We start from the raw sequence: 13,701 nt of genomic DNA on the forward strand, positions 1-13,701 counted from the left end.
TTTTTCTTATTAATGAAACTTACAGCTTTTACCAAGAAAATATAGCATAAGGAGTAAAAAGGAACTTGAGGAACTGTGGAAAAAGGCTGCAATATTTTAATAAAGAGAGACTTTAATTCAGCAGTATTATCAGGTATTAATAATCTAACACAAGAGTTCATGCCCAAAAGCTGTTGCTGGTACAACTGCAATTAGAAGTTCACTATTTCAGCTATAGAGTTGTGTCCCTCTAAGTCACTTTTAATCTTTACTAGATATGGATTTTAAAAGTTTCTGTTCTTGAAACTCACCAAATTAAAAAGTTAACATTAAAGACAAGGAAGATTAAGTTTGCAACCATTAATATAGAGTATTATGAACCTTAGAAAAATAGGAAGCTTTTTTTATTTCCTGGCTGTGCAACTAATCTCTTCATTACACTTAAAAACAGAGTATCTATGGGCAGACACATATGAAAGAGATTGAACCTTGGCAGAAAAAAAAAATAGCAGGTAGCTGAGGCATTTTTTTCATGATTCATCTATAAAGCTCTATGTAGTTTGATTACACATAATTTTCCCTGGAAATATTTTTTAGTATTTGTCCAGATCTGCCTATCCTACATTAAAAATCAGAACCTAAAACGCTTGTTTTGTTATTAACTATACCACTCCTGCAATCTTCAGAAAGGTGAAAACTCTTGACATCTTTGCCAAACAAAAATCCTGGCAACTAGTGCAAGAAAAAACAGGACTGACATTTCATTTTCCTATCTAGTCAGCCAGTAGTTAATATCTTTATTAAATCAACCAGCAAGTTATTTCTTTTCAACCAAGCTCTGACAATTCTGAAATTTCCCTTCATTACAGCATGGTTGGTCAGCAGACTGCCAGAGGGAACTGATAATTAGCAGCCTCATGCAAATCTGTAGAATAAAATCCAACAGCTAAATTAGTAAATCAGAATAGCAATGCAAAAATCTGTTCTTGAACAGAGAAGTGGTTGAAACAAACAAGGTAAAAATACAACAAAATTACATAACTCTTAATTTCATTTTGTTCTCTAAAACATCAGCATTGTTCAAAAACAGATGTCCACTCAACAGAGTCAAGCTCTCTGAATGCAAATATTTCATTTTTTATAAAACTGATGTTCACAACATGCAAAATCTGTTTAATGCACTACATTTTCTGTTCCAAATAATGCTCTCACATACAGAGCCTCTCATCACATATTCAACTGCTTCTAGAAGACAGAGCAGGCAGTTACTATTCTTCTGTCCTGGGGGAGACTTATCCCATCAAGACAGTGAAAGCTTCCACCACTTACTGGAGGTACGGATGTCACATTTGCTTTTCAGGAGAGGCTAACTTCTACCTAAATACAAAATATCTCAAAAATAAAGAGATGGAGGCATGCACTTGAGCAGCATTTAGCCACATGAATGCAGAAACCATTTACAAGAAACCCTTCAAGACATTGAAGCTGTGAAACACAATATCCTCTATCAGGTATTTCTTCCAGGCTAGCTCAGCCTAAGGAGTAGGTATTGCTTCAGGTCAATTTAGCAGACCTGTTCAAAGCACACCAATAGTCCCCGATGATGCATTTCTGTAAAATGGACCAGTCTTAGAGAAGCAATGCACCAGTGAATAAATAACTAAGGTATAGGGCAAATTAGCTAATTATTCAGTTTGCTGGGTGGAAATGTTTATACATACACATCCATGCTTCCAGAAAAAATATTGCAATCACCTGAATTCCTCAAAAGGATTGTGAACAGGAAAGCATTTTGGATTACCAGAGCTATTAAAATATAGGAGAGATTGTCTCATAAAACACACAGTTCGCAAAGAGGTAGATCCTACCTTTAACAGGCACTGCCTTAAACACTGACAGAGTGGTGTGCTTCCTCTACTTCTACCAACACTGCACTAAGGACACCACTCCCTAGAGACACCAAATTACAGGCTGGAGCACACAAAGCCTCAGTATCTAGACCAAATCCTAACCAACTTGTCCTCTTCCATGAATTTAGAAAAATGAAAAAAAAAAATCCCTGTTTTTCCAGATGTAAGTGTTTGAGATTAGAGTAGATGCATGCCTGCATGTGCTCACAACCTAGCACTGTATGTTTAAGTTACAGAAAACATCCATGTTCTTGACCACAATACTACATTAAAAAAATCTCAAACTGATTTACAGAGCTACATGTAGGACTGGAATTTCCTGCTCAGACGGATGCTGGCAGGATCCTGTCCTCACCCACTGAAAGCTGGTCACCTCTCTTTAGTCTCCTCTCCATTACCTTTTGTTCGCTCCTATCTCCTCAATTCCATCACATCCTGTGCACCAGTGACAAGAGCAGCAGCCCTCTTGGGCTGTGCAGTGCATGACTGAGGGCCATGAAGGTGATCTGAGGCCAGAGCACCTCACCTGTGAAATCAGGCTGGGAGAGCTGGGGCTGTTCTGCCTGGACAAGGCTCCAGGAAGACCTTACAGCACCTTCCAGTACCTAAAGTGGGGCTACAAGAGAGCAGGAAAGGGACTTCTTACCACAGGCCTATTACATAGGAGGAAAAAGCTCGGCAGAATACGGCCAGGGGGCCCAGAGAGGACTGGGCAAGAAGGTGGAATGGACCCAATCTCAACACCTAACATAGAAAGAAAAATAAATCCTTTATCCTCCTCAATTGCTCTTTTTTCTCTTATATCCATGAATTACATTTTTATTAATTACATGAATTTTCTCCTATATGCATTCTCTTTTCAGAGTTTGAAAAGGGAATGCATGTTATACTGATACAATTACTGTTTTCTAGGTTATCATCTTAAAAAAAAAAAAAATCTGCATTTATTTCCAGAAGTATATGAATTCATTTGGCTGTCAAATGGGCAAAACTTAAAACCAACTCATGTTCTTCACACCCTCCCCCATAACTGACTATTTCTGAATCATAACAAAATCACTCCCCTTTTCAACACAAATAAATGTTTCAAGAAAAGTATTCAAATTCTTTTATAATGTATTATCCAATATTCTTTACATGGAACCAGTATTCTACATCTCTTTCTTCTGCAAGTATTGAAAGCTTATAAGTGCAGTTGGATTAAAAAAGAAAATAATTAGAATGGAGTGTTTTTAGTTTGCTAAGCACCACTGCTCAGGACTGCAAAGAGATTACTTCATTTCAGTTAACAGAAGAAAGGTACACAATCCCAAAAATGAGAGGAATATTTCAATTTAAATAACTGAAACAACATACTGCTGTCACAATTTTTTTCTTGCCTCTATGGGCAGATTAACACCAAAAATATTTAAATTTTTAACAATGCTTACAACCTTCAGACTGCATACAATAGCAGATTAATACTCACAGCAATGAATATGCAGTTAAAATTTACTTTTGTGGCCTGGTATTAATCTCAATCTCAGAAAACCTACATGCCAGAGTCTAACCCCAGTAGGCAGCTAAATATCACACAGGTGCTCACTCACTCTTCCAACCAGTAGATATTGTGAGAAAATAAGAAGGATAAAAGTGAAATATCCCATGGGCCATGATAAAGAGAGTTTTGGAATCTGGGGGTTTCTTTAAGGAAAAAATAAATAAGAAGACAAAGATATAAAAGCAAGGAAAAATGAATAATGCGAATAAGATTTAATTGCTCATCAGCAACCCAACAATGCTCAGACAGTTCCAAAGTCCAGCAGCCTGGCCAACCTTTCTCCCCCTATCAGCTGAGCGTGATGCCACATAGTCTTGAATATCCCTCTGGTCAGCTGGGGTCAGCTGTCCTGGCTGTGTCCCCCCAACTCCTTGTGCACCCCCAACCTTCTCACTGCTGGGGTGAGAAGCAGAAAAGGGCTTGGCTAGCAGTAACAAAAATATTCCCGTTTATCAACACTGTTTTCAGTCAAACATATAGAACATTATCCCATACAAACTGTTGTGTAGAAACGTGGCTCTATCACTGCTCAAAACAATACACTGGATGATAAACAAAAATCAAATCTTTTTCTTATGGATCCAATTCATTCAACCAAAAGTTCCTTACTCAAACTCTCTGGTTTAGAAATGACTTAAGGCTCCTCATAGGATATTTGAGAACACAGTAGCAATTATTTTCATAAGCAGTATCAGCTCAGCTACAAGTACACTGACAAATGGAATATGCTTCAGGGACATACTTTCAAGGCATTGTCTTTTCATCAACCTTACAAGTAATTTTGAACTCTCCTTTAAGCTACAGATTCCACTAAGTCAATGTTTTCAGTCAGTATAGTTCCTTCTCTCTGCCTGAGGCTGCAAGCAGCCTGGAGCCCAAATTCAATAAGCTGTCAGGCTGGTCCACTACTGATTTAATTTTAAATTAGAATATAGTTTAGTAGTGTTTTTTTACCTCTCAGATTACATTTTTTTAAAAATAGACCCCCAAAACCTATGATCATATAAAAATATTCTGATACTGGTTTGAGACTCTTCCCAAAAGAGGCAAATGATCATCAGCAAAGAGCAGCTTCTTCCTACTTAAATACTAAATGGTTTGTTTTGCATTTCCCTAAAATCCTGCAGTTTTGTATGCAATTTGTGCCATAAATGCAAAACTGAAGTTCTGAATTATGGCAGCCTATTAATATTACACATATAACTATTAAGTTTACAAATAATAAATTTCTGCATTTACCAAAACATTAGTCAACATGAAGGCTAAAAGAAATAAGTTGATTACTATTTTGGACATTGTCTGTATATCCCAAATCTCAATAATGACCTCCCATAAACATCATAAACAATTCACAACTCTACCCAAATTAAGAAAAAATTTTTCCAGACTTGAAATGGAGCAAGTGCTGCCACTATACAAACAAGAGTGAATTAAAGTATATGCATGAAAGTATCAGCGGTTGCTTGCAGCTTTCGGGGGGTTCTCGCTGCTGTCCCCCGTCCCTCCCCGGCCCCCCGGGACCCTCCGGCTAGCTGTCCCCTCTCGGGGCCGGGGTTTTCCGCGGTCCCGCTGCCCTGGGCTCACCAGGCAGGGCTGGGTCAGCACGGTCCGAGCGGCAGCGTTGCCTCAGTCGCCGCTAGGATTCGAGATAAAGAGACCAAGAGAGACCAGTGGTATGCTTGTCCAGAGAGGTTGTATTGCCTGAACGGTTGCAGGGACCAAAGACACTGGGCTGCTGACCAGATACAGTTTTATACAGCAGAATTAAGAGTTAAGGTCTAAACAATAGTGACAGTGTCCAGCCTGGGCACATCAGAACCACCCCAGTGTCAGGTCCAATGGGAACTGCTCAGGGGTGGGGAGAAGGGGGTCTACAGAGAAATGCTGAGGAGAAACTTTCCCGAAACAATGGGGCATACAGAAATGTATCCTTTTCCTCAGTTTGCCATTCCCAAGGCCTTCCTAAAACCCTTCCTCCACACTACCATGCTGGTATGATAGCAACAGTTGCTCTAAAAGAAATGCATTAGACATATTCACAGGACAAGTCATGAAGCAGAGACAAAAATTCTTCAAGTCCAGAAGTCCCTTAATAAGTAGAGCCCAGTCATAACCTTCTATACAGAGATGTGCGAATGGGCAAGTTGCTACAAATTACCATCTTAAGGCAGTTCCCTTCTGTCCTTAAACATCCTCCACAGATCTCCAAAGATCCTGCTCAGCTCCTCTCCTCCAGGCTCTTCTGACCAACACGACAGCACAGAACCCCCTAGGCTGATGTCTGACATCTGGTGACTTGAGCCAAAGAGCCAGAGCTAGGGTGGCTTCCTCTGATGCAGCTTCAGGCGTCACTGCAATGGTTGGCTGTGAAGCTCTAAAGCAGCCCGCATTAACTTACTCAGCTCTGGCAGATCTCAGATCTCCTTCTTTGAGAGTCTAAGTCTGCCTTCATTTTTAAGAAGTTCAGCAGGCTGTTGCATTAGCACAGCTGAGGTGGTAGAACTGAGCCATTCCAGTACTGATATGACACCATTTTCTAAGGGTCTATCTGCTTCAGTGCTATACACAACTCCTGTATTATTTCCAGGTTTTTTATACTTGCTCTGACTTTAGCCCAGTTCTCTTTACTTTCTTACTCATAACTGTAAATAGTTTGAATGCATCATTTTCATCTCCCCTGACAAAAATCCTCAATCCTCTATTTGATCTGATAAACTGACAGCTTTGCTTTACCACTGTATTAATCAGTTTTACAGCTTTCATCCTAATAGCTTCAGCAGAAATTACACATTAAATCTCAAGAGGGAAGATTAAGCAACTTCAGTATTAAAAGCTTTTAAAGATGAGGACAATGTGTATGCCACGTACTAACCAAGTAACAGCAAGCACCATCCTCCCACAGAAAGCTAGCATTATAACTTTGAGAATAAAAAGCCTAACTTCACCAGCAGTCCCTGCCGCAATCTGTTCTGTTAATACAGAACGCTATTATGTGCTGCTAATCATCCTGCAAGCTTTCTCATCTCCCTCCTTTCCCAATATCACAAGTTTTTGTATTCTAAGTAGGTGTACTAAACTAAGGGCACAGAAGTAGCGATTTTTACCTACTGCTTGTCAGAAGACATTCTGAAATTCAGACACCAACCCCCCACTCCCATATCTCTCCTCTCTTCTTATGACTGTATTCTTGACTTACATCTTGTATTCTTGTTTAAGTTTGGATTATAAACTTCCCAGAGGAGGAAGCATGTCTCTGGAGGTGAAATATTTCAAATAGAAACTAATAATCAACAAAATGACAAGATTTGTCTACACTTTAAGCAGAAAAGGTACACTTTTACTTTTGTCAGTGCAGATGACCCTAAAACACTTCAAGAATCCAGAACAATCACTTCCTCCTGATAAACACAGCAAGTAGAAATGACAAAAGAATCTCAAGGTGGAAGTGCAGGCCCTGGAAATTCTCACATGATGAAGAGATATAATTTATCACACTAGAATTCATCACAAAGATGTGTTTTTGCATTGCTATCATCTCATACAGCTGTCTTTATTAAAGTAAAATTAACCTAAAACATGCAATCAAACCTCATCATTATCAGAAGCAGTAAAAGCAACTTTTAAACCTTTTTTTTCAAAGTTTGGAGGCGTTTTGTTTTGTTGTTGGTTTTTTCTCCTGAAGAACAGGGAGGTCTCAGTACTTCAAACTCTTCTTCACTCATAAACTTAATTCTTTGTCTTGGATACAAGGGTAACAAAAGCCTCTGATCCAATCAACAGACAGGAGAGTTCACCTGAAGTGTCACGAAACAGAACCTGAAGTTATTGCAGTATGCCTGTGAAGAAGTAAAATCATTCTCAAAAAGAGAAGCATGAGAGATTATTGTCAAGTAGGAATGAACAACTGAAGGAATTACTAAAGAGGGAACAATTGGCAATGTTCAGCTAAGCAGACGAGCAGTGGAGGATTATAGAGGACCACAATAAGCAAAAGTCAAATCAATGCTTCCCTCTGTTTTGGCAAAGAGCAACACACAGAACTACAAGACAAGAAAAGTAACCTTTGTATCCTGACCAACAATGGAAATTAGATCTTATGCTCTGCATACAGTTTTTAAACACCTTGCTTCAAAAAAGATCATTGTTTTCCCTGACACACAGAAACAACACACGGAAATGACAAAAGGGAAATGTTTCTACCAGTAAGAACACTGTATCCCTCAAACAGATTGCCTGGGGAGGCTGAGGAATATCTATCAGAAAAACAAACCAAAGAAAAGTATTCAAACAAACATCTGTTTTAGAATCACTGGGAGGAAGGGCTGGGAAAGGATAAGCCTGACAACTTTGAGGTCCTTACAGCTCCACAGTCACTTCCCTCACCAAAGCTCCAGAATTTCAGATATTTATTCTGCCCCCAGGCTGGAATGACAGCTCTACATATCTACTTTTGGATGGAGCGGAAAATCTGTACTTTTTCCCTCCAAACTGCTGGTGCTACAACATGACTACCGATAACTATTTGCTTATTTTTCACATAGAAGATAAATCACAATTAATTTTTATTACTTTTACACTTCTTTTCTTTTCAAAAATGTTTGAAAGGTTACACAATTAATATGCTGTATGAAATTGCACTGGATTTTCTTGGTATGGTACAAGTACTTGATTTTTTGTAATCTCCTTTTAAAAAACACTGCTTTTCACTTAAAGCACCTTATTACACTCATGGAAACATATTACATATCCGTTACCTAGGAGCCAGATTTTAGGTCTCAAAAATGCTGCTGCAGGCTCCTGACAGTACTCTCAGAACCCTACACCACAATATTTTTTTAAAGCTGCCAAACAATATCTGATTCACCAGACACATAAAGATCTAGTTAACATACGAAGTTGACTATAGCAACACCAAAACAAAAGGCAGATTTTGCTACTGTTTGAAAGCACCTGGGTTAGGTAAACTTCTCTTGAATGTTTTGGAACATTCTGACACTAAGCTGACATGACAGGACACTTTGATATAACCAATTATCACTAAGCTCCTGAGAAATAATCCATAAGCTACCTTCAGGATCAGAACCATTTCTCTGTATTACACTTTTCTATAGTATCAACTAACGGCATCATTTAAATATCAAATCTGTTACAACCTTGGATTTTCTTTTGCCTGCTTTTCTTCTATCAAAGAGATATTGACGATGCTACAGCAATACATAAAAATTATAGGGGACTTCAGAATCTGAACAACCACAAACTTTTTAGGTTCTATTTTAGTAATTGTTAAGGACACACACATGCCATGTGGAATTCTCTCTGTTTCCACAGTCACATATTTAGTTACCTGAAATGCTGCATAAGGATTTAGTATGAAAACATCACACTTTAAATTAATCAAATTTGAAAAGCTGTTTTTAAACTACTCAGGATGATTAATGCCATTGGCAGCAGAATTTGTAAGTAATTTTTTCCACCACAACACATGAACATTTAGCAATTTACATGACCATCCACTCTGTCATCCTAGCACAGTACTGCACTCATTACTACGAGCTCATCAATAATTACCTCAATTTCCCATATAAATAAATCATAGTCCTCCTCCACATAAACAGACAGCCAGATGTGGCCTGTATGACAACCAAGGTTCTTGTAAGACCTACTGCATTTTGCACCTTGACAACTGAAATAACTGCCCTGTATTAAATGTGCACAGCCCCACTACAAGCACTTCGGGACATTCCCCTGATAAGCTGCATAGTGAGTTTGAACCCAGGCTATCAAAACCACAGAAGCTGAAGTTCCAGCCTCTGGTTCAGGTCAGTGTATTCTTTAGGGACAAACACAGTATGTCGATGGATGCTCTGAACAGAAGGCTAAGATGAGCTTGTTGTCCCTCTCTAGTAGTCTAGGTTTATCTGCTTATTCCACATTTGAAGTTGTTTCTGTAACTTGAGCATTTATTTCATGGTATTACCTGAAGCCTTTAAACACATTTTCCAACTGAAATAAATGCAAAGTAGCTCTCTAGAACCTGTCAAAATACACTACTAAACATATAGATACAGTATTGCTGAAGTACCATTGTAACTGAAGTGGGCTCTACTGGACTTACAGACATATCCACTAACATGCAAGGGGGTTATTACTGTATCAGTGAATTAAAAGAATTAGAACTAATTTGTTACCCATACTTTGGTCAAAATATTATTCAAAATACTATTAGGACAAACCTTGACAGAATGGTAAGTTTTATGGTCACAGCTTCAAATGACATCCACACCTCCAATTACCTCAGATGCCAAATGAACATGACTCACCCTGCAAATCACCTGTCTGCCCCCCAAACAGCCCCTACTGTGGTACAGCACAGTAATACTTTTGGTATTCTTCCTAAGAATCCAAAAATCAAAACAAACACAGCTCAACAAATAATACAGGCCACCAGGGAGATTTCTGTGCAAAAATGGTAGCAATGCCAGCTCAACTCTTTGCAACAAATACCCATTACAGTGTTTGTGGAAGTCATCCAATACATTCTATTGATGTTTTTCACTTGCTACGCTAAACTACTTTTGCGAAGGCACACATCTTCATAGGATCAGTTGTCTTAACAAGGCAACAAATCATAAGTGTTTCTTATTTAGATGACTTTTGATGTGTCAAGAACTCTTGCACCTTACTACATTGCAATTCACTATATCGGCAAAGGAAACTTTAAAAGCAGGCCTATTTCACAGAAATTTCCTGATCTTACTTTTCAATGCAACTTCAAAATAAAGACTTTTGTGTACAACTTTTTTCCAGACTTCTTTCTTTCTTATTGGGTGAGAGAAAAATAAATTCTGTGAGAGCCTGACTCAGCTACAAGAAAATTAATTTTATTACATACATTTGCTTACACAATTTTAAATACGCATACTTCTTCCAAATGAAATTTCAATCTGTAAGTATATATTCTTCATTTCTGCATTGAAGATAAAACTAACAGTCTGACACCACTCTTCATCACTACAGTACACATTTCTTTTCTAGATAGTGTGGCAAAAATCCAATCAAAAGTCATTCTTCTAAACTGCTTAACTGGGTGCACAGACAACTGCAAATCAAGAACTACACTGAAAAAAAAAAGTGCTGAATATGGTACAGCATAGAAAAAGGACCTAAACACAACCTCTAAGCTTTCTAACACAGTAAAGTGTAAAGTACACAGTCTCTAAACTTAGAATAAACTTTCTAAGTCTTTGTGCACCACGGAGATCCACATGCTATGCAACTCAACTATTTCAGTGTTAACTGACCAACAGTACCCAACAAAGCCCTTGTGCAGTGCAGGGCATCCTGAGAACACTCAGCTCCACCGCAGCCAACACTGCTCCCCACAAACATTCAAGAGAACTTCTAGTAAGTTCACTCCAGGTGCAAAACCCTTTCCGGGCAGTATAACTACAGGTTAATTAATTTCACTCGTGCAAAAGAAAAGGCACATCAACTACAAGCACTGACAAATCTTCCCTGGATTCTGGGCCCACGTTCCCCTTGACCCTGAGCTCGGGGGTTGCTCTGCTGGCTCGGACCTCCTCTCCTCCAGCGAAGAGAGAGGTGCGAGTGTTCCACAGCCTCGCAGAAGCGAAGTTAGCGATGTCACTTCGCCGGGGACTCTCCTCCCACCCGCGGCTGCTCGGGTGGCACAACGCAGACCCCGCAGGGACCTCCCCTTTTCCCGGCGCACTGAGTCACCGCCGCGCTGCCGCGGGAGAAAAACTACCAAACACAACAAAAAAACCCCAGCCAAACAAGAACAAACCAGACCAACAACGAAGAAGGGACATTAACTGCAAGCTCCTTGCCGCCGAAGGCCTGTCCGTGTTTGCCCGGCCGTTGCTTGCCCCGCACCCACAGACAGCCGCGGCCACTCGCGAGGCCACCACGGCCCGCCGCGGCCCTCTCGACACACCGGCTGAGGCGCCCGCCCTCAGGCCGTCCGGGAGGGAAGGAGCAAGGCGGCTGCTCCACAGCACAAGCACTGTCCCTAGGACCAGCAACGTCCCCGTCCCGCCCCGTTTCGTGGGCGCCCCGCGGGGCCGGGGCCGCACTCACCCCGCCCGCTCCTGCCGCCGCCTCCCGGCCAATCGCGCCGCCAGCAGCGCCGCGCCGGCCAATCCCGAGCCAGGCCGCGCGGGCAGCGACCAATCCCGAGTGGGGGCGGGCCCGGAGCGGCGCGGGCCGCGCGGCGCCCTCAGCCGCCGGCGGGGCTGGCCGTGGTTCAGCTGCTCCCGCCCTGCCCGCGGCAAGACGGGTGAGAGAACCGAAAGGGTGGAAGCTGCAAAACTCAGGCATTGGGATATGGACAGTTTATAACAGGGAGAGCAAAAGGCACGCACACAAGCAAACCAACACAAGGAATGAATTCCGTGCTCCCCGCTGCTGAGCAGGTGTTCAGCCTTTTCCAGCAGGGCATAGCCCCATCACACTTAGCTTGATTTGGGAGGACAAATACCATCAGTCCAAACATCCCATCCTTCCTTCTTCTCGGCACGTTTTACTGACCGTGATGCCATATGGTCTGGAATATCCCTTTAGTCAGTTTGGGGTCACCTATTCTGGCTGTGTCCCCTCCCAGCCTCCCAGGCACCCCAAGATCTTTCCCCAGTGAGGTGGTGGGAAAAGCAGAAAAGGTTCTGTGCAATCCCTGCTCAGCAATAACAAAAAACATCTCTGAATGACCACCTCTGTTCAGCACAAAACCAAATCACAGCCTTATACTAGATGAAGAAAACTACCTGAACACCAGTAAAATACAGCACAGACGACTATTAATTTTTAATAATATCAATCATCAGTCTGGGAAATCTCTCAATGTCAACTTTGTGTGAAATATTTCAATTAAGATAATCTGACATTGTTTGACACTGTTATCTGCACAAGTATTCCTACCCTCTGTTCCAAGGATAAACAAAATCACTTCCTGGAAAATAGAAAAAGAAAAAAGTGTTAGATGATGGCACTCTAACCTACTTCCATCTACAGCAAAAGTTTTTTTGGCTGTCAGTATTACCATGCTGGGTACACTTTAAATGGCTAGGAGTGAATAATTTAGGAATGCCAATATCTACCTATGGAAAGATGACAACCATGAAAGAGAACAAACTTTATCCCCAAAGAAGAAAACAAGTGATCACTGGGCCTAAAGAAATATGACTTCTCTTAATGTAGTCCATATTCATGCTGCCACTCCGCAAAAAGAGTAAAAGAATTAAACTCCTCTCTTTGTCCCTTACATTATCAGTTCAGATCTCATTTTTACTCATGTTACTCTTCTGTGTTTTCTGTCATTATTTTTTACGTCCCTCCAGTTTAAGCAAGAGAAGTGACAGGATGCACTGCAATTTATTTCTAGTGTTCTAATACTTTGGCCAGTATGTGCAATGCCAGCTGCCATCCTCCTGAATGGCTAATTGGGAAATTCATGCTCCACAGAAATCCTGACTTAGTTTTCTTTCTCCTGTATATAGCTGCTAATTTTTTGCAGAACTTACTTACAAAAGTCTGTGTCTGTTGAAGATGGTCACCTGACTAATAGGGATGAATAAGAAGCAGAGGAATTCAATGACTTCTTTTTTTTGCTTCACTCTTTAGTAAACTGACAGGCCTTTTAGTAAACCGTGTGGCCTGGTCCCCTGAGCCATCAGTGCGAGAACAGTCATATTCTGATCCTGGACACTAAAATTGTAATGGACGGTCTATTTAAGGTAAATGTTCACAAAACCATGGAGTCTGGTGTGATTATCACACGGTATCAGTAGAACTGGTGGATATTATGGCATGACCCCTTTTGACCATCTAAAAAGTCTTGGATGACCAGGGAGGTCCCCACTGACTGGAAGTTAGCTGTGATTTTCCAACATAGTTTTACCCAAAAAGGTGTGAGGGATGACTCAGGGAATGACAGACCTGTGGGTTTAAGGACTGGGGAAGTTAGGGAGAAGAACATACTGGATACCACAGAAAGACAGTCAAAGAGCAATACAATCTTCAGGCGCAGTCAACATGGAAAGGGAAACTCTTGCTTAACTAATTTTTATCCTTCTAGGCTAAGGTCACCTGCCCAGAGGATGAATGGAAGGCTTCATTAAAAGTGTGTGTTGGGTTTTTCGGATTTTAATAAGGCTTTGACACTGTCCCTTATAACATCCTTTTGGAAAGGTTGTACAAAGAGAAGGTACAAGCTGCACTGGTAAAGGGCTGTTGTGAATGTGCCTGACTAGCTGC

The 13,701-nt window shown here is 40.8% G+C and overlaps 1 protein-coding gene across 3 annotated transcripts in view; it reads right to left on the reverse strand.

Annotated features, from left to right (window-relative positions):
* The window catches only part of PJA2 (praja ring finger ubiquitin ligase 2), a 63,059-nt gene extending 51,506 nt beyond the window's left edge, over positions 1–11,553 (reverse strand). For 2 of the 3 annotated variants that reach the window (XM_077790009.1, XM_021524779.3), the window contains exon 1: positions 11,530–11,553. The gene's annotated coding sequence lies outside the window, so the exon portion shown is untranslated. Of the gene's footprint in view, positions 1–11,386; positions 11,491–11,529 lie in introns of those variants that run through there. The other variant, XM_021524780.3, reaches the window with a different exon arrangement.
* Positions 11,554–13,701: the final 2,148 nt, after the last annotated feature.

Source organism: Lonchura striata, chromosome Z (assembly GCF_046129695.1).
Source record: "Lonchura striata isolate bLonStr1 chromosome Z, bLonStr1.mat, whole genome shotgun sequence".
NCBI lineage: Eukaryota > Metazoa > Chordata > Aves > Passeriformes > Estrildidae > Lonchura > Lonchura striata.